This window comes from Cnephaeus nilssonii (assembly GCF_951640355.1).
Source record: "Cnephaeus nilssonii genome assembly, chromosome: 1".
Lineage (NCBI taxonomy): Eukaryota > Metazoa > Chordata > Mammalia > Chiroptera > Vespertilionidae > Cnephaeus > Cnephaeus nilssonii.
Window position 1 is genome coordinate 2,440,136 of NC_137072.1, and position 18,386 is coordinate 2,458,521.

Genomic DNA, 18,386 nt, shown 5'->3' on the forward strand with positions numbered 1-18,386 from the left:
CAGTTGGGGGCGACTATGCCTGCAGGGGGGGCAAGTTGGGGGTGATCAGGCCAGCAAGGGGGGGCAGTTAGGTGTGATCAGGCAGGCAGGCAGGTGAGCTAAAAAAAAAAAAAAAAATGAGACCTATATCCATTTACCCTTGTCTATATATATAAAAGGCTAAGAGACCATTGCATACAAAACAACTGAATAAACGACTGAACAGGCTGTGTGGGGTGACCAGGCTGGCAAGGAGGGGAGGCAGTTGGTCCCGGATTGTGAGAAGGATGTCTGACTGCCGGTTTAGGCCCGATCCTGGGGGGTCCCGGATTGGAGAGAGTGCAGGGTGGGCTGAGGGGACCCCCCTCCCCCCGTGCATATATTTCGTGCACTGGGCCTCTAGTAAGATTATAAGAGCCCAGGATTCTTGAAGGGGTGTGTAAAGTATTAGTGTAGGTAGCCAACTAATTATTATTAATAAAGAAAGCAAATGAAATTAGGAATTAAGCCTAATAAACTAGGGAGCTGAATTAAACATTAGGCCTGATTAACTAGGAAGTTGCAGCAGTCACAGGCTCCCCAGGGGACCACTGCATCCTCTGCTGAAGGGACTTAATCCTTGAGCAATCCCCAAGCAGTCAGGAAGAATCGGCTTTACAATCTCCCCAGGAACAACCAGCCTGGAAGTGGAATGTGGGGGAGGGGAGGAATCTATAATAACAAAAGTATAATATGCTAATTAGATGGGACGTCCTTTTGGACGACCTTCTGGATGAAGCCAGGGCTGTGAGGGAAGCCTGGGTCCCGGGTGCCTGCCGGCTGGAGGGAAGCCCAAGTCCTGGGTGCCAGAGGGAAGCTGGTGCCGGCAGCCAGGGGAAGGAAGGCCTACTCTTGCACGAATTTCGTGCATTGGGCCTCTAGTAAACAATAAAGGGGAAATTCCTCTGTTGGGCACATGTGCAGAATTCAAGATGGTGCAGGAGGAGGTAAGCACATGTGCAGTATAAACCAGATGACAAGGCAAAACTGAGGCATGTGCAGTAGGAATCAAAATGGCAACATAAAGGGGCAACGTCTAGCCTGAAAAACCTGAGTAAAAACCCAAACTGGATAGGGGGAGGACCCAGAAAAAAACCATGAAGGGTTGTGAAAGAGATTGATGAGTTTGAAAGAAAGCTGGCCCTTCCCAAACCCAAGGAGATATAACTAAGGCTTAACAAAGGCTCACCTCTGTAGTACATGTTCTTTGTAAGTTTGCTCGTTTGCTTCATGCTCTCTCTGTAGCAGCCATGTGGGCCCAAGCTCAGGCCTGGGTATGGCAGCACAGCACTGGCCAGGAGTGCAGCTGGGAGCAGAGACTCTGTTGAACTAACAGAGCCCAGGGTGATGGTGTTATAGCTCTGGATCCTGACCCTCTTGGTGGGCACTTATGCTCACCAGGCTCAGGACTTCTTCTACAGCAAGATAAAGCTAAGCCACTGGATCACGGACGATTGGGCACCCGTGGACAGTCCTTTGTTTTTGCTCCAATAAATCTTGCTACCACCCCTCATCCTCCTATGGGTCTGAAATGCTTTTCTCCCGACTCCCTGAAAGAACACTATTTCCACCAGCAACAACTCCTGAGGGCTGGGACCTTAGAGTGGTTGGTTCCTTCTGTTGGACAGATTTCAGTTTAAAAGCCATTTATTCAGAAATCTTCTGTGACCAGCCAAAACTAGAGGCCACCACCCCCCCTCTTTTGTTAATCCTTAGTTGTGGACATTTTTTCTATTGATTTTTAAAGAAAGTGGGAAGGAGGGAGGGAGAGAAAGAGAGAGAAACATCGATGCGAGAGAGACACATCAATTGGTTGCCTCCCACACACATCCCAACTGGGCAGGGATCAAACCTGCAACCAGGTACATGTCCCTGACCGGGAATCGAACCCATGACCCTCCAGTGCACAGGCTGACACTAACCATTGAGCAAGTCACACTGGCCAGGGCATCACTCACTCTCTTATTCCTTTAATTTCAGTTCCTTGCATAGCACTTAAGGCTATCTGATGGTTTTTAAAATTTATTTTCTTCTTCGTTAACTTTGTTCTTTTTCTCTCCAAAACAAGAAGGTAAGCTCCCTAAGAGTAAGAAAACCAAGGAACCTTGTCTGCCTAAACTTGTTTACAATTCTAGGCCTTGGACCTAAAACAGAGCTGGTCAGGCAGATAATAAATAATTGTAGAATGAACTCATAAGTAATGAAGTATGGATCTCAACATGATATAAATCAAGTTTGGCGAAGAAATGTTTATATTTACAGAGTCTGAGAAATATAAGGGCCTTTAATTATCCCTTCTAGTCTAACTTTCTACTTCATGCAAGAATCCTTCAGTTCTGCTCTGAGAAAACAATGCTGAAGCTTGACTCTCTCAACTAGCTTTGTGGTACCAGGACAGAAACACAAACCCATGCATTTTTAGAAATTTTAAATAGAATGATGGAGACATTACAAATCAATAGGAGAAACTATGGATTATTCCATGTTTTCAATGAATATTATGTTCTATAGAAGCACTGTCCAATAGGACTTTCTGCAATAAAGGAAGTGTTTTGTTTTTTAAAATTATTTATTGATTTTTGAGAGAGAGAGAGAGAGAGAGAGAGAGAGAGAGAGAGAGAGAGAGAGAGACTTGATTTGCTGTTCCACTTATTGATGCATTCATTAATTGATTCTTGTACTTAGTCTGACCAGGGATTGAACCCACAACCTTGGTGTATTGGACAATACTCTAACAAACTGAGCTACCTGACCAGGGCCAAGATGGAAGTGTTTTTATCTACAATGTCTAATATAGTAGCCAATAGCCACATGAGGCTAATAAGCACCTGAAATGTGGCTAGCGTGACTGAGGAACTAAATATTTAATTTTATTTCAATTAATTTAAACTTAAATTTAAATAGCCACATGTGGCTAGTGTCTACTATTTTGAACAGCACAGTTCCATAGGATTTCATAGGTATTACTTGAAAGAAAAAAATAGGATTACATGGTTAAATATATTAGAAAATGCCATATCTTAAAACTCTTTATTGGAGATTCTTAATATACATAAGCATATTAAAGGCTATGGAATAAAGAAATTTACCTTTCCTTGGTCTGATTTATTTCCCAAACTCATTTGACTCATTGAAACACTTTTTTTTTTTTGGTAGAATATCTATTAGCACCTAATTGCCTATGACAGTGGTCAGCAAACTGTGGCTCACGAGCCACATGCGGCTCTTTGGCCCCTTGAGTGTGGCTCTTCCACAAAATACCACGGCCTGGGAGAGTCTATTTTGAAGAAGTGGCATTAGAAGAAGTTTAAGTTTAAAAAATTTGCCTCTCAAAAGGAATTTCAATCGTTGTACTGTTGATATTTGACTCTGTTGACTAATGAGTTTGCTGACCACTGGCCTATGAAGTAAAGTTTAAGATATGCTTGCTGAATATTTTAAGTATTGTATACATTTATCAGAAGGTATATAATGCCTGTCTCTCTTTGTGATATTAAGGTTAATTGTTTGGTAAAGATATTGTTAGCCTGATTTATTATTCATTGTAAAATTCGCCATCAGCATTGCATTAGAGTCTTAGCAACCTTTGATAGCTGCCTAAGTCCACTATTTTATTACAGGTTTCAAAATGGTAATATTCTAATTCTGTCATTCCATTTTATTAGCTAGAAGTTTTCTATGATGGTCTTTATCTTAGTAGCTATTTATTATGACCTTGAAAGCTATTTTTACTGAATAAATTATTCTTTCTCTTTATCAGTTTTTATTTATTTATTTATTTATTTATTTAAAAAATATTTTATTGATTTTTTACAGAGAGGAAGAGAGAGGGATAGAGAGTTAGAAAACATCGATGAGAGAGAAACATCAATCAGCTGCCTCTTGCACACCCCCTACTGGGGATGTGCCCGCAACCAAGGTACATGCCCTTGACCGGAATCGAACCTGGGACCCTTGAGTCTGCAGGCTCTATCCACTGAGCCAAACCGGTTTCGGCTCTTTATCAGTTTTTAGAATGAATCAGTTCCCTAAGCATCAATAAAGTCTATTTTAATGGCTAAAAAAAAAAAAAAATATGCTTGCTGAGTTAGTTACTTGATGGCATTGTGATAACTTGTTAATAATTTGATTTAAAAAAAGCTAGGGGAGAACCAAGATGGCAGCATAGGTAAAAGCCTGTACTTGCTGCCTCCCACAACCATGTCAAAATTACAACTAAAATATACAACTATCATCCAGAACTGCGGGAAAGCTGGCTGAGTGGAAGGACAGCAACTAGAGAGGTAAAGAAGAAAGTGTACTGAGACTGGTAGGAGGTGCGGAGGCGCGGAATAGGCTGGTCCGGCACCCGGGTGTGCCGCTTTTTTATCGGTAGGGAGATTGCCTCTGCGGAGGCCGCCTGGAGGAGTGAGGAGTCCCAGCCCACACCAGACCCCCAGCCCAGGGTCCCAGAGCTGGGGAAAGAAGTCCCTACGGGCAATAAGAACTACGGACTGTAAAAACCAGTGTGGATTGGGGCGAGTGACACTGTTGCTCGAGACCCAGCTGCTCCTCTTAAAAGGCCAGGACCTGGAACTGAACTTACAAGCTCCCACTTGCTCTGACCTCCAGTACCAGGCGAGGCTCTGGGGGACCCAGACACATACAGGGAGAAACTGGACTGTTTGGCACCAGGGCAGGAACTCGGGGGCGGCTTTCTTACAGATGGAGGTGCTTGCAGAGGTCATTGTTCCTGTGCTGGGACCTCCCTGACTGGCAGCCATTTCTGTTTGCTCTGCCCTGGTGATTTCCTGAAACCCTGCCCCACCCAATTTACAACCCCATCCAAGCTGTGCGCAGGGGCTTTTGCATATGAATGGCCTATCCCAGTGGTCGGCAAACTGCAGCTCCCGAGCCACATGTGGCTCTTCGGCCCCTTGAGTGTGGCTCTTCCACAAAATACCGCGTGTGGGCGCGCACGTACAGTGTGATTGAAACTTCGTGGCCCAAGCGCAAAAGTCGGTTTTCGGCTCTCAAAAGAAATGTCAATCGTTGTACTGTTGATATTTGGCTCTGTTGACTACTGAGTTTGCCGACCACTGGCCTATCCTGTCTCAGCCTAAAACCTGTCAAACAAGCTGCAGCTGGGTCAGGGAGCTCCAAAGCTATCAATAAAAGGCCCAAGGCCACACCAGCACCAGCCTACCTTGTTTTACAGCTGGGCCTAGTCTGGGCACTTCCAAACCCAATACAAAGAGGAGGAATCTGCAGATCTCTCTGTAGCTTCTGCTGGGTGGCCCTAGGCAGTGGATGACTTTGCACCTCCCTGGAGACCCAAAAGCCAGTGTGCTCAGTGGTTAGTGTGAGACCATATCAGATTACAACTCTTCACATCCATAAGTGACACACGCAAGGGGCAGACTCAGTGAGCACCAAAGCCCCACTGAAGCAAGTCCAGCCCATAAGGGTGTCTCCTGCACAGCAGCTCTCCCACTGAGGTTGCAGCTGGTTCTCACAGCCAACTGGCCTGGAGGTCAATTCCTCCCAGTGATACCAACAGCAATCAAGGTTCAACTACAACAAAATTGTGCACACAGCCCACAAAGGGGTGCACCAAGAGTGTCCACCTCAGGTGATTGGGAGGCTGAGCCACTGGGCCCTATAGGACACCTACCACACAAGGCCACTCTATCAACTCAAGGAGACTTAGCAGCTACCCAATACATAGAAACAAACACAGGGAAGCAGCCAAAATGCAGAGACAAAGAACCATGTCACAAATGAAAGAAATGGAAGAAAGCAAACTATTGGATATAGAGTTCAAAACCACAGTTATAAGGTTACTCAAGAATCTTCTAGAAACCTCCGAGGAACTTAGTGAGACCTTCAAGGATCTTAGTGAGAATGTCAAAAAAATGGAAAGTGACCAGTCAGAAATTAAGCATACACTGACTGAAATAAAGAATAATATATAGGGATTCAACAGTAGACTAGAGGATCCCAAGCATCAAATCAATGATTTGAAATATGAGGAAGCAAAAAAACACCCAACCGGAAGAGCAAAAAGAAAAAAGGATCCAAAAATATGAAGATAGCGTAAGGAGCCTCTGGGACAACTTCAAGTGTACCAACATCAGAATTATGGGGGTGCCAAGAGAGAGTAAGATATTGAAAACCTAGCTGAAGAAATAATGACAGAAAACTTCCCCCACCTGGTGAAAGAAATAGACTTACAAGTCCAGGAAGCGCAGAGAACCCCAAACAAAAGGAATCCAAAGAGGACCACACCAAGACACATCATAATTAAAATGTCAAGGGAAAAAGATAAAGAGAGAATATTAAAAGCAGCAAGAGAAAAGCAGTTAGTTACATACAAGGGAGCACCCATCCGACTGTCAGCTGATTTCTCAACAGAAACTATGCAGGCCAGACGGGAGTGGCAAGAAATATTCAAAGTGATGAATAGCAAGAACCTACAACCAAGATTACTCTATCCGGAAAAGCTATCATTCAGATAAAGAGCTTCACAGAGAAGAAAAAGCTAAAGGAGTTCATCACCACCAAACCAGTATTATATGAAACTAGAGGCCCAGTGCATGATTGAATCATGCACATGTAGGGTCCCCTACATGCTTTCGCTTTTCGCGGTGGAGCTGGGTGCCTGTCCGCTGGTGCTGGAGCAGACAGGCACCCAGGTCCCCCACTTTTTTTTTTTTTTTCTGTGAAAGAGCTCATTTATTGGGGTGGACTCAGTGGATCCAAAGTGGAGAGCTGGTGAAGGGATCGGTGGCTTCCAGTTTCAAGCGCTGGTTCTCAGTCCTGTGGCACCTGTTTATGGATCGCTTCGGCGAGGGTGGGCCAGGTCAGGGCCGCACGCACTTTGGCATCCGGGCCAGGGATGCTCTCCAGGCCCCACAGGGTGAAGCGGCTGAAACTGGTGGAGGCACGAATAAAGCGGTTGAAGTCCCGCTCCAGCGCCTCCGGGGGTTCCACCAGCTCCTGCTTGTCCTTGTCGGATCCTGTTGAAAAGTCCTGCTTCCGCCGAAACCGGTTTGGCTCAGTGGATAGAGCGTTGGCCTGCGGACTGAGAGGTCCCGGGTTCGATTCCGGTCAAGGGCATGTACCTTGGTTGCGGGCACATCCCCAGTAGGGGGTGTGCAGGAGGCGGCTGATCGATTTTAAAAAAAAAAAAAAAAAAAAAAAAGAAAAGTCCTGCTTCCCCACATACTTCTCTTCCATCACCATCACGTATCCCAGCAGGCCAGGCGGCACCTCCACCTCCTCGCCCCTCAGACTGCGGCCCCGAAACGACACTTCGAGTCCATCGGGACCCTGACGGATGGCCGGGGTGAAAAAGCGCCCCACAGGGGCTGGCCGGTTAACCCGGACTTCACAGGGCAGGAGGTGCAGCGTGTGCGCAGAGTGACGGGCGTAGGTGGATGCGGTGCTTCTCCATGTCTTCCTCGTCGCTGCTCTCCATCCTCTGCCGGGTTTCCATGGCTCGCTGACTGAGGCCAGAGCTCGCTCCCCCACTTTTGATGGTCCGCAGCCGCTGAGGGGGTCTCCCCTGCTGTTGAGAGGCACAGGGGGCGGGACCCCCTCAGCGGCCCGGGATCTGGCCGGTGAGAGGCGCAGGGGGCGGGAGTCCCGCCCCCTGCGCCTCTCAACAGCAGGGTAGCCCCGCTCAGTGGCAGCGGATCTGTGCCTCTCAATGGCCAGATAGGCCACCCTGAGTCCTGCCCCCCAGCCTCCCGCCGCCCAATCGTGGGCATAGCGGAGTGATGGTAATTTACATGTTACTCTATTATTAGATAGGATGCTGAAGGGTATTCTTTAAGAAGAGTAAGAAGAAGAAAAAGGTAAAGATAAAAAATTATGAACAATGAAGTGACAACAAATACATATCTATCAACAAGTGAATCTAAAAATCAAATGAATAAAAAATCTGATGAACAGAATAAGCTGGTGAACAGAATAGAATCAGGGGCATAGAAAGGGATTCTCAGAGGGAAAGGGGTGTGTGTGGGGGTACAGGAAGAGAATAGACAAAGATCTTATATGCATGTATGCATTACCTATGGACGTGGACCGTAGGGTGGCGAGGGCCTGGCGTGGGGTGGGAACTGGGTGGAGGGGAGCTCTGGGGGGGGGGGGGAATTAGGGGCATCTGTAATAACCTCAACAATAAAGATTAAAAAAAAAATCCTAAACAGAAAAAAAAATAGCTAGGCCCCTATCTCATACCTTATATCAAATTACTATATTTTAGATGAAGTAAAATTTAAGTGTTAAAAATGAAACAATCCCTGGCCAGGCAGCTCTGCTGCTTAGAGCATCATCCAGATATGCCAAGGTTGAAGTTTTGATCCCCAGTCAGAGCACACACAAGAATCAATCAGTGGATATATAAACAAGTGGAAAAACATATCAGTGTTTCTTTTTCCCTCCCTCCCTCCTTCCCTCACACTCTCTTCCTCTCTCTCTCTAAAATCAATGAATAAAAAAATGTTTTTTAAAAAAAGGAAACAAAAATTTAGAAAAATAGAGCTTATACAATTGTATGACTGGCCAATGAAGAGATGAAAAGATACTCCAATAGGAATCAAAGATACTTACTATGAATCAAAGAAATTCAAGTTAAAGTAAGATTTCATTTTTAACCTACCAAATTAGCAAAGATGAGAAAAACTGATAATAACCACCATTGCTGACAGTCTGGGAAAACAGCCATTCTCATTGTTGACAGAGTGTAAACAAATGTGAGCTTTTGGAAAAGTAACTGGTCATCATGCCTGGATTGCGGTTTCAATCCCCAGTAGAGGGCGTGTAGGAGGCAGCTGATCAATGATTCTCTCTCATCATTAATGTTTCTATCTCCCTCTCCTTCTCCCTTCCTCTCTGAAATCAATAAAAATATACTTTAAAAAAAGAAAGATGGTCATAATACGCTATGAAAAGAAAGGTTATATAAAAATTTATTAATTAAAAAATAAAGAAGAAAAAAATTTGTAAGAGAAAAACATACATAAAAATAATCAAGAATGAGAGCCATCTAAAATTTAGTTTTTCTCTAAGAATAGGATTATTTAAACTTAACTTTTCCTTCTATGTTTTGATACTGTCTGCTTTATTCCCCCCCTTTCTTTTGATAATGTGCACACATCCAGTAAATGCAATTATTTCTAGTTAGAAAAACAATGTACCACTTCCCACTTTTTTTTTTAGTTTACATTCAATATTACTTTATATTAGTTTCATGTGTACAGCACAGTGGTTAGACAATTATATACTTTACAAAGTGTTCCTTCCAATATTTCTAGAATTCATCTGGCACCATACATAGTTATCACAATATTATTGACTATATTTCCTATGCTGTACTTTACATCCTCATAACTATTCTGTAACTACCAATTTGTACTTCTTAAACCCTTTACCTCTTTCACCCAGTCCCCTAATACCCCTTCCCACTGACAACCACCAGTCCACTCTCTGTGTTAATGATTCTGTCCCAATTTCGTTTCACTTATTTTGTTCTGTAGATCCCACATATAAGTGAAATATGGTATTTGTCTCTCTCTGACTGACTTATTTCACTTAGCATTATACCTTCTAGGTCCATCCATGCTGTGACAGATGGTAAGATTTCATTTTTGTACTCAGAAAATTATAAGATACTAAAGAAAGAAATTGAAGAAGATACAAATAAATGAAAGCACATACCATGTTCATGGATAGGAAGAATTGGTATCATTAAAATGTCCAAACTATGCAAAGTAATCTATAGATTCAATGCAATTCCTATCAAAATACCAATGGCATATTTCACTGAATTATAATAAATAATCCAAAAATTTATATGGAACTATAACTGACCCCAAATAGCCTCAGCAATCTTAACAAAGTTGGAAGTATCATGCTATTTGATATCAAACTATATTATAAGGCTATAATAATCAAAACAACATGGTACTGGCATAAAAACAGACATAAAATGAGCCCAGAAATGAACCTACACCTATATGGTCAATTAATATTTGACAAAGGAGGCAAGAATATACAATGGGGTAAAGTCAGCCTATTCAAATAATGGTGTTGGGAAAATTAGATACATCCACCTCTCGCTCTATCTTTTTTTTTTTTTACCTCACCCGAGGACATGTTTATTGATTTTGGAGGGGTGGGGGGGGGGGGGAGAGAGAGAGAGAGAGAGAGAGAGAGAGAGAGAGAGAGAGAGAGAGAGAGAAAGAAAGAAAGAAAGAAACACTGATCAGAAACACTGATCAGTACGTACCCAGACTGTGGACCGAACCAGAAACCTAGATATGTGCCCTGACTGGGAATCAAACTCACAACCTTTTTGGTGTATGGGACGACACTCCAACAAAATGAGCAACCCGGTCAGGGCTTTACTTCCCACTCTTTTTTGTGTGTGTGTGGTCAAACTGAATGTTTTTATTTTTATTTATTTACTTACTTATTTTTATTATGATGATGAAAAACATGTAACATACAATTTTCCATCTTTTCCCCCCCATTATAGTTCACATTCAATATTATTCTGTATTAGTTTCAGGTGCACAAGATAGTGGTTAGACAATCATATATTTTACCTCCCACTCTTACACTGACCTAAAATATATCTGTTTCCTCAACTCACTGGTCTCACTTCTGTCCTCTAGAAAAAACAGAGTAAGTGTAATCTCTCTTCTATAAATCTTCAATTATAAAGATGTAAAAATAATCTGGTATTTACTAAAATTAGATTATGTCCAACTGCTAAGTATGATTTCATTTGCAATTTCACAAAAAGAATCACATGCAAGACCAAATGTGCTTTTCATGGCAAGCATGAGTAGAAACATTTTCAGGAAGGAATTTCAAGCCATTTTTTTTTTGTTTCAAATTCCCCCAATTTAACATTTCCTTTTAATGTAGCCTAAACCATTCAGGGATTTGTATGAAGAGCAATGTAAAAATTACCAAGATTTATATATCCCTCTTCGAAGCAGAGTTTAGATTTTACTCATCTCTGCTATCTTCAGTGCTTGACAAACTGGCCAAGTATTAATGATTTTTTAATTTATTTTTTAGAATTTAGACTTTATTTTTCTTAATTTAATAAATCTTTATTGTTCAATTATTACAATTGTTCCTCTTTTTTCCCCGATAGCTCCCCTCCACCCGGTTCCCACCCCACCCTCTGCCCTTACACCGCCCCCCCCCATGTCCTCATCCATAGGTATACGATTTTTGTCTAGTCTCTTCCCGTACCCCCCACACACCTTTCTATGTCAGTCCACTCCCTTTCTATGCCCCTGATTCTATTATATTCACCAGTTTATTTTGTTCATCAGATTTTTTTATTCACTTGATTTTTAGATTCACTTGTTGATAGATATGTATTTGTTCATAATTTTTATCTTCATCTTTTTCTTCTTCTTCCTCTTCTTAAAGAATACCTTTCAGCATTTCATATAATACAGGTTTGGCGGTGATGAACTCCTTTAGCTTTTTCTTATCTGTGAAGCTCTTTATCTGCCCTTCAATTCTGAATGATAGTTTTGCTGGGTAGAGTAATCTTGGTTGTAGGTTCTTGCTATTCATCACTTTGAATATTTCTTGCCACTCCTGTCTGGCCTGCATAGTTTCTGTTGAGAAATCAGCTGACCATCGTATGGGTGCTCCCTTGTAGGTAATTAACTGTTTTTCTCTTGCTGCTTTTAATATTCTCTCTTCGTCTTTTGCTCTTGGCATTTTAATTATGATGTGTCTTGGTGTGGTCCTCTTAGGATTCCTTTTGTTTGGGGTTCTCTGCGCTTCCTGGACTTGTAAGTCTATTTCTTTCACCAGGTGGGGGAAGTTTTCTGTCATTATTTCTTCAAATAGGTTTTCAGTATCTTGCTCTCTCTCTTCTTCTGCCACCCCCATAATTCTGATGTTGGTACGCTTGAAATTGTCCCAAAGGCTCCTTACACTATCTTCAAATTTTTGGATTCTTTTTTCTTTTTGCTTTTCCAGTTGAGTGTTTTTTGCTTCTTTGCATTTCAAATCTTTGACTTGATTCTTGCGTTCCTCTAGTCTGCTGTTAGGTATCTGTATAATATTTTTTATTTCAGTCAGTGTATGCTTAATTTCTAGTTGGTCCTTTTTCATATCCTCGAGGGTCTCGCTAAATTTATTAGCCTTTTCTAGGAAATTCCTGAAACACCTTATAACTGTGGTTTTGAACTCTATATCCAGTCATTTGCTTTCCTCCATTTCTTTAGTTTGTGATCTGTTTCTTTGTTTCTGCATTTTCGCTGCTTCCCTGAGGTGGTAGAGTAGCTTTGTGTGCTAGGTGTCCTCTATTGCCCAGTGGCTCAGCCTCCCCAGTTACCTGAGGTGGACACTCTTGGTGCACCACTTTGTGGGCTGTGTGCACAGTCTTGTTGTAGTTAAGCCTTGATTGTTGTTGGTATCACTGGGAGGAACTGACTTCCAGGCCAATTGGCTGTGAGGATAAGCTGTGTCTACGCCGGGAGAACTTCTGTGCTGGAGACAGCCTTATGAGACAAGACTTGCAAAACTGTAAAAGCCTCTGTGCTCAGCTTGGATGGGGTGGAGTCTCAGGGCTGAGCAGACAGCCTTGGCTTCCCGTCAGCCCTGCCCTATGAGGCCCCTGGGTCTCAGTGTCCCTCGGTAATCACTGCAAGCACCTCTGAGAGAAAGCCACCCTCAAGTTTCGCCCGCTGCCAGACAGTGCAGTTTCTCTCCGAATGAGTCTGGGTCCCTAGATTCTCGCCCGGAACTGGAGTTCAGCGCAGTCGGGAGCTTCCGTATCCCTCCCGCTTTAGAAAGCCAGCGGCACACACAGCAGTCAGTCCTCTCTGCGCGCATTCGCATGTGCAGCTCCAGACTTCTGCCTTTCGCGTCTCCCGAGTTTCCGTGCGCTCCTCTCTCTTCCCGACAGTCCAGACTCCCCCCGTATGAGTCCGGGTCCCCAGGGTCTCACCCGGAACTGGGGTTCAGTGCAGTCTCCCTCCCACCAGAGGAAGCCAGCCAGGCACTCAGCCGCCCGTCTTCTCCATGCATGTGTCTCAGTACCTCAGCCCTTTGCAGCTCCTCTGAGTCTCCATGTGCCCCTCTCTTTCCTGCTAGTTGTAGAATTTCCACTCAGCCAGCCTTCCTGTGGTTCTGGATGATGTCCGTTCTGTCTTTTAGCTGTAGTTTTGAAGTGGTTGTGTGAGGCAGCAGTTTAGGTGTTCACCTATGCCGCCATCTTGGCTTCTCCCCCAATCTATGTTTCTTTTAAAAAAATTTTTTTTATTGATTTCAGAGAGGAAGGGAGAGAGAGGGAGACAGAAACATCAATGATGAGAGAGAATCATCTATTGGCTTTCTCTTGCACACCCCCAGCGGGGATCAAGCCTGAAAATGGGGCATGTGCCCTGATAGGGAATCGAACCTTGACCTCCTAGTTCATAGGTCAATGCTCAACTACCAAGTCACATGAGCCAGGCCCAATGTATGTTTTTTCATTGATTTTTTTTTTTTTTCAGAGAGAGGAAGTGGGAGAGAGTATGAGAGGGGGGAGGAAGGTGTGAGAGAGAGAGAGAGAGAGAGAGAGGGGTTAAGAGTCAGTTGCCACCCTGGCCGGTTTGGCTCAGTGGATAGAGTTCTGCCTGTAGACTGAAGGGTCCCAGGTTCTATTCCAGTTAAGGGCATGTACCTTGGTTGCAGGCTCCTCTCTGGCTCTGGCACCTTGGTCAGGGCTCCTGCAGGAGGCAACTAATCGGTGTGTTTCTCTCACATCGATGTTTCTGTCTTTCCCTCTCTCTTCCAGTCTCTCTAAAAAAAAAAAAAAAAAAGAAAGAAAGAAAAAAATCAATGGAAAAATATCCTCGCTTGAGGATTTAAAAAAAATAAATAAAATGTGGCAAAAAAAAAATAGATTCAGTTGCTTTCCTTATGACCCCCTCACGCCCCCCCCCCCCCCCCCCCCCCCGACTGGGAATCAAATCTACCATCTTTTGGAGCACAGACGGTGCTCTAACTAACCAAGCCACACTGGCTAGGGCCAATCTGTTTTTTAGAGTAGCCAGCACATTTGGGAAATCAAGTAATTTAGCAAACTCTTTACAAGATCCCTGGATAACATTTAGTTTAAAAAATCATTTATTTATTTATTCACTTATTTACTAGAGGCCCAGAGCAAGAATTCGTACATGGGTGGGGGTCCCTCGGCCTGGCCAGCGATTGGAGCGATCAGGGCTGGCTGGCCAGGGGGAGGGACTGCAGGAGGTTGGCTGGCTGGGAGTGCACTAACCACCAGGGGGCAGCTCGTGCAGAGTGTCTGCCCCCTGTGGTCAGTGTGTGTCATAGCTATCAGCTGGTCACTTGGTTGTCCGGTTGTAAAGGTCACTTGGCTTTATATATATAGATATAGTATCTTCATTCCTATCTTATCTTTTAATGATCTAACCTATACATTAACTGTTAGAATAATTTTTCAAAAAGTACTCTATATTATCCTACTCCAAAAATTTTTACATCTTTCCATCATCTGCCAAAGCAAGCACAGATTACAGCCTGGCATTCAATGATTTCTACAAAAATAGCCCCAACCTATCTTTTCCAAAATATTTCCTAGTACTGCTCCTACATAAGATAGCTACAAACTCACTCCTCCAGTAGGCCTAAAGTATTAGGCAACAGTGGATTGCTCCACCTAAGGTACTGGAGGAGCAGAAGACAATAGCCAGTTCCAACAGAGAGGTTGGGAAGTGAACACCACTCCAGTACCTCTCTGAAACACAGATTTGATATATCATGCTATTGCTTAAAAACAATAGAGTGAGCTTTTTATAAATCTAGGCTCCATGGGCCAGGATGTGGCTAGAATTTAAGGTTTCCATGGAGTTGGAATGGGGAATAAAATTGCATTTTTATTTCCAATAATCTCTAGGTGAAATTTGGTATTTTCGTCAATAAATGTAGGCAATGATACAATGTAGTATCAGTAATCCTGTCTTTTGTCACTAATAAAAAATAGGATATTTTCATGTCATATCAAAATTGTTGCAGATATCTCAAAATATAATTTACACTCATCATTATTTTGGAATTATACAATAAGACCAAAATACAATCTGTTGCCAGATGATTAAAGCACAAAGACGCACATATATAACTACATCACACACGTTTTAATATTTTTAAAACTTTGAATAAAATTGGTTCCATTAATTTCCATGTATTTTATTTCACATTTAAAAACATTCTGAGATAGGGTCACAGGCCTGGCTATCACAGAGGTCCATGGTGTAAAAGAGGTTATTTTCTTTTTACCTTTGTTATTTTTACCTATTAGTTGTTTATAGTATATAAATTAAATGTTTTAGCATGGGATTGAAGTCTACACTTTATTATTTTTCTCTCTGCTTCACCCATTCTCCATACTACGCTCTAGTCATAACACACAACAGTGACTCTCTTATCTGGAGGCAGACAGACAGTTTTTTGGATTAACCCAAGTTAATAGACAGTAGCCCTGCACTGGCTTGGGCTGTGCCTTTACAGTCCTTCTCTGCCAGCCAAGTGAATTCTTATTTTAAAGGTTTGTTTTCCCTAATACTATGATATCCTAGTAGGGCTATATCCTAAATATGTTTATATCTCATTCCTAACTTAAATGATTGATGAAATTAATAATTGGCAAGGCACTGTGAGTAGTAATCTCTAGGAGAGTGAAGTTAGTCTTTGCATTTCATAAATTGGCTCAACTCTGATCTTTTGGGGGATAAAAATGAGGATACTCTTGAGCTATAAGACTGAAACCCCAGCTGATAAATAGACGAGAAAGGGAGAGGAAAAAGTGCTGTAAATGAGGGGACCTGATTAAAATTAAGGGATGGAAATGTGCTTAAGGGAAAGGCAGGAATAGTTTTTTCTTCTTCCATTTCCCAGAGCAGTTATTCAAAACTTTCATCACTCTGCTCAAGGTTCTCATTCCATCCCAAACTCTCATCAAATGACCCCCATCCTAATGTCACAAAGCCAACTCCATACCTTTATGTCCTTCCCTACTTCCCATTCTTTACATTTCTCTAGCTTAGTGGTTTTCAACCCTCAGCATTAGTCATCTCAGGAGAAAACATTACCGGACCAGAGATTGTTTAATTGGTTTTGGGTGGAGCAACAACATTGATTTTATTTTTTTTTAAGCTTCCCAGATGATTCTGATGTGCGTACCAAGTTGAGTTCTATTAGAGCTCTTGATCCTGTAAATGGGACACCCTCACCCATGAACTCTCCACTTCTGGGTCCCATGGTACACTGAGTCTCCCATCTTTAAAGAAAATACACTGGCGGCCCACATTCTCGGTCCTCGTCCTTCTTACCCTTTACAAGGACGCTTCCTCCAAGTGTGGGCCACCCCGGTATGGTTTCCACCAGCTGTATCCTACTCCTCGAACTTTCAACGCCTCCGGACCAAACACTGTCATGTCCTTCTGTGCCCCACACTTGCTGCCTCTCGCTCCTATTTGTGACCAGCTATTGCTCACTGGCCTTCTGGCACAAGCTAAGAGTGAGCCAAGGGCGCCTGGAAGGGGTTTCCTCGTCCTCCTACGCAATCGGGGTGGGGGTGGGGCTCCTCTAGGCTCAGAGGGGATCCTGTGCTTTTATTCCGTTATAATTCACTTTACTACCATTGCGGACTCTCTCATCTCCGACGTCCAGAAAGCTGAGGCTATTTCATTCGTTTCTGACTTTCTTGAGTCCAAGGTATGGAAACCACTGTAAAAAGTCGGAAGAATGAATGGAAAGGACTAAAAAAAAAAAAGTCGGGGGCGGGGAGAAGGGGCGTGTGTGCGGATCGGGGCTCCGAGGGGCCGCGCTGGGAACCCAGGGCCAGAACTGGGGAGGGGCACGGATGCGCTGTGAGCGTGGGCGGCAGAGCCGTCCGTGCCCGGACAGCCGCCGCAGACCACGCGGGGGGGCGGCTGCTTACCTGCCTCGGCTCCCACCTCCGCCGGCCTCCAGGCACCTCGGTCTCCGTGGTGGCCGGAAAGCGAGAGCTGCGGTCGCAAACCCAGAGCTTTCCACCCCAACCTTGCGACACTCCTCCCCGGTAGGGGGAGCGTCCGCGGCGGCGTTCCCCGCTCGGCCGTCCCAGAGGGAAACCTTTGGGCGGGGCTGCCGGATCCGCGGAATGGGTGTGCCCGCGCAGGCGCACAGGGCCTCTCTGGTGGCGTCACGTGGTGCCGGCCGACTCGGTGGGCGGGAGGGGGCGTGGGAGGTGGGTGCGCGCGCGCCTGCTGGTCTGCAGCTGGGGAGGCGCGCGGGGCGGGGCCGCGTGCGCGGGGTCGGCGGCGCGCGGGCCGGAGCGGACGGAGCACCGGGCGGCGGATGGTGGCTGCGCAGTCCCGGCGGGACCCGGAGGGTCGGTGGCAGAGGCGTCCGCGGCACCGGCAGAGGCGGCGGTCCGACGCGTGCTCCCCGGGCGGGGTGCGGCGGGGGAGGTGCCTGCCCAGGCCGGGCGGAGTCGCTCTGACAGGGCGGGGGATGCGCGGCGGCCGCTCGCCCGGACCCTGAAGCAACTGGGCCCACCCTCCCGCCCTCCCGGAACCCCCGCTGGTCTCGGTCTCTGCCGTTTCCTCCGGCCTCACCCGGGGCCAGGGTGGGAGGCAGCTTCCGCCGTAGAGGAGGGCTGTAGTGGCCACCGCAGCGAAGCCGAGGTAAGACCCGCCTAGCGCCCGCCGCCCGCCGGCCCGGCCCACGTCTCAGGCTCGCTCTCGGGCTCCTGCGGGGGCCTCCGGCCCCGCCCCAGCGGAGACGCCCCGCGAGCGGGGCTGCTCTGGAGCCTCCACGACTCACGATCCCTGCCCCGGTCCCCAGGAGACCCCGCCCTTCGCATCCCTGACCGGACTCTAGTCGGGCCTCCAGCCGCCCGGCGGACTGCCGCGAACTCTCCTCGGACCCCTCGGTTCTTAAAGGAGCCTCCAGACCCGGTGACACCCTCCCGTGAGCTTACCGGTCACTGTCTCTGAGAGCCAGTCACGGCCGCCCCTTACCCACTGCAACCCCCAGCTCCACGGCAGATTCATTGCTGCCCACCGCCTTTCTGAGCGGACCTCCCCCTCCCAGGTCGCTCACCGCCAAGCCGACCAGCTCTTTGCCTACCCAGCTGAGCTTTCACACCGTCTACTTCATGATGCTCTTCCCTCCGGTAGATCCGAGGTCAGCACCCTTTGGACACCCGCTTCTCTCCCCACCCCTCTCCCACAGACCTGTCCCTACGCAGACCTCTTTTTTTCCTGGTGGTGATCCTTCTGGTTGAAACGGCTTTGCCGTGACACGCTGAAGGGATGCTAGCTTAGCCTGTGCTCCCCACTTGGTCGTAAGGG

At 45.4% G+C, this 18,386-nt stretch overlaps 2 protein-coding genes and 1 pseudogene across 12 annotated transcripts in view; 1 reads left to right on the top strand and 2 right to left on the bottom strand.

The window, feature by feature from the left end:
- The window catches only part of SENP8 (SUMO peptidase family member, NEDD8 specific), a 29,152-nt gene extending 12,030 nt beyond the window's left edge, over positions 1–17,122 (bottom strand). Inside the window, exons 1-2 of one of the 2 annotated variants that reach the window (XM_079790624.1) lie at positions 16,991–17,101; positions 13,709–13,827 (exon numbers count right to left, since the gene is read on the bottom strand). The gene's annotated coding sequence lies outside the window, so the exon portion shown is untranslated. Of the gene's footprint in view, positions 1–13,708; positions 13,828–16,990 lie in introns of both variants that reach the window. The other variant, XM_079790625.1, reaches the window with a different exon arrangement.
- On the bottom strand, positions 6,635–7,477 carry LOC307100302 (ribonuclease H2 subunit C-like; annotated as a pseudogene). Its single transcript has 2 exons — positions 7,222–7,477; positions 6,635–7,029 (listed from the first exon to the last, which is right to left on the bottom strand). The product of its transcript is annotated as a ribonuclease H2 subunit C-like (transcript).
- Positions 17,123–17,576: 454 nt separating the features above from the next.
- Positions 17,577–18,386, top strand: part of MYO9A (myosin IXA) — a 345,415-nt gene continuing 344,605 nt past the window's right edge. For 5 of the 9 annotated variants that reach the window (XM_079787687.1, XM_079787684.1, XM_079787685.1 and 2 more), the window contains exon 1: positions 17,611–18,219. The gene's annotated coding sequence lies outside the window, so the exon portion shown is untranslated. Of the gene's footprint in view, positions 18,220–18,386 lie in introns of all 9 variants that reach the window. The other 4 variants (XM_079787686.1, XM_079787691.1, XM_079787689.1 and 1 more) reach the window with 3 other exon arrangements.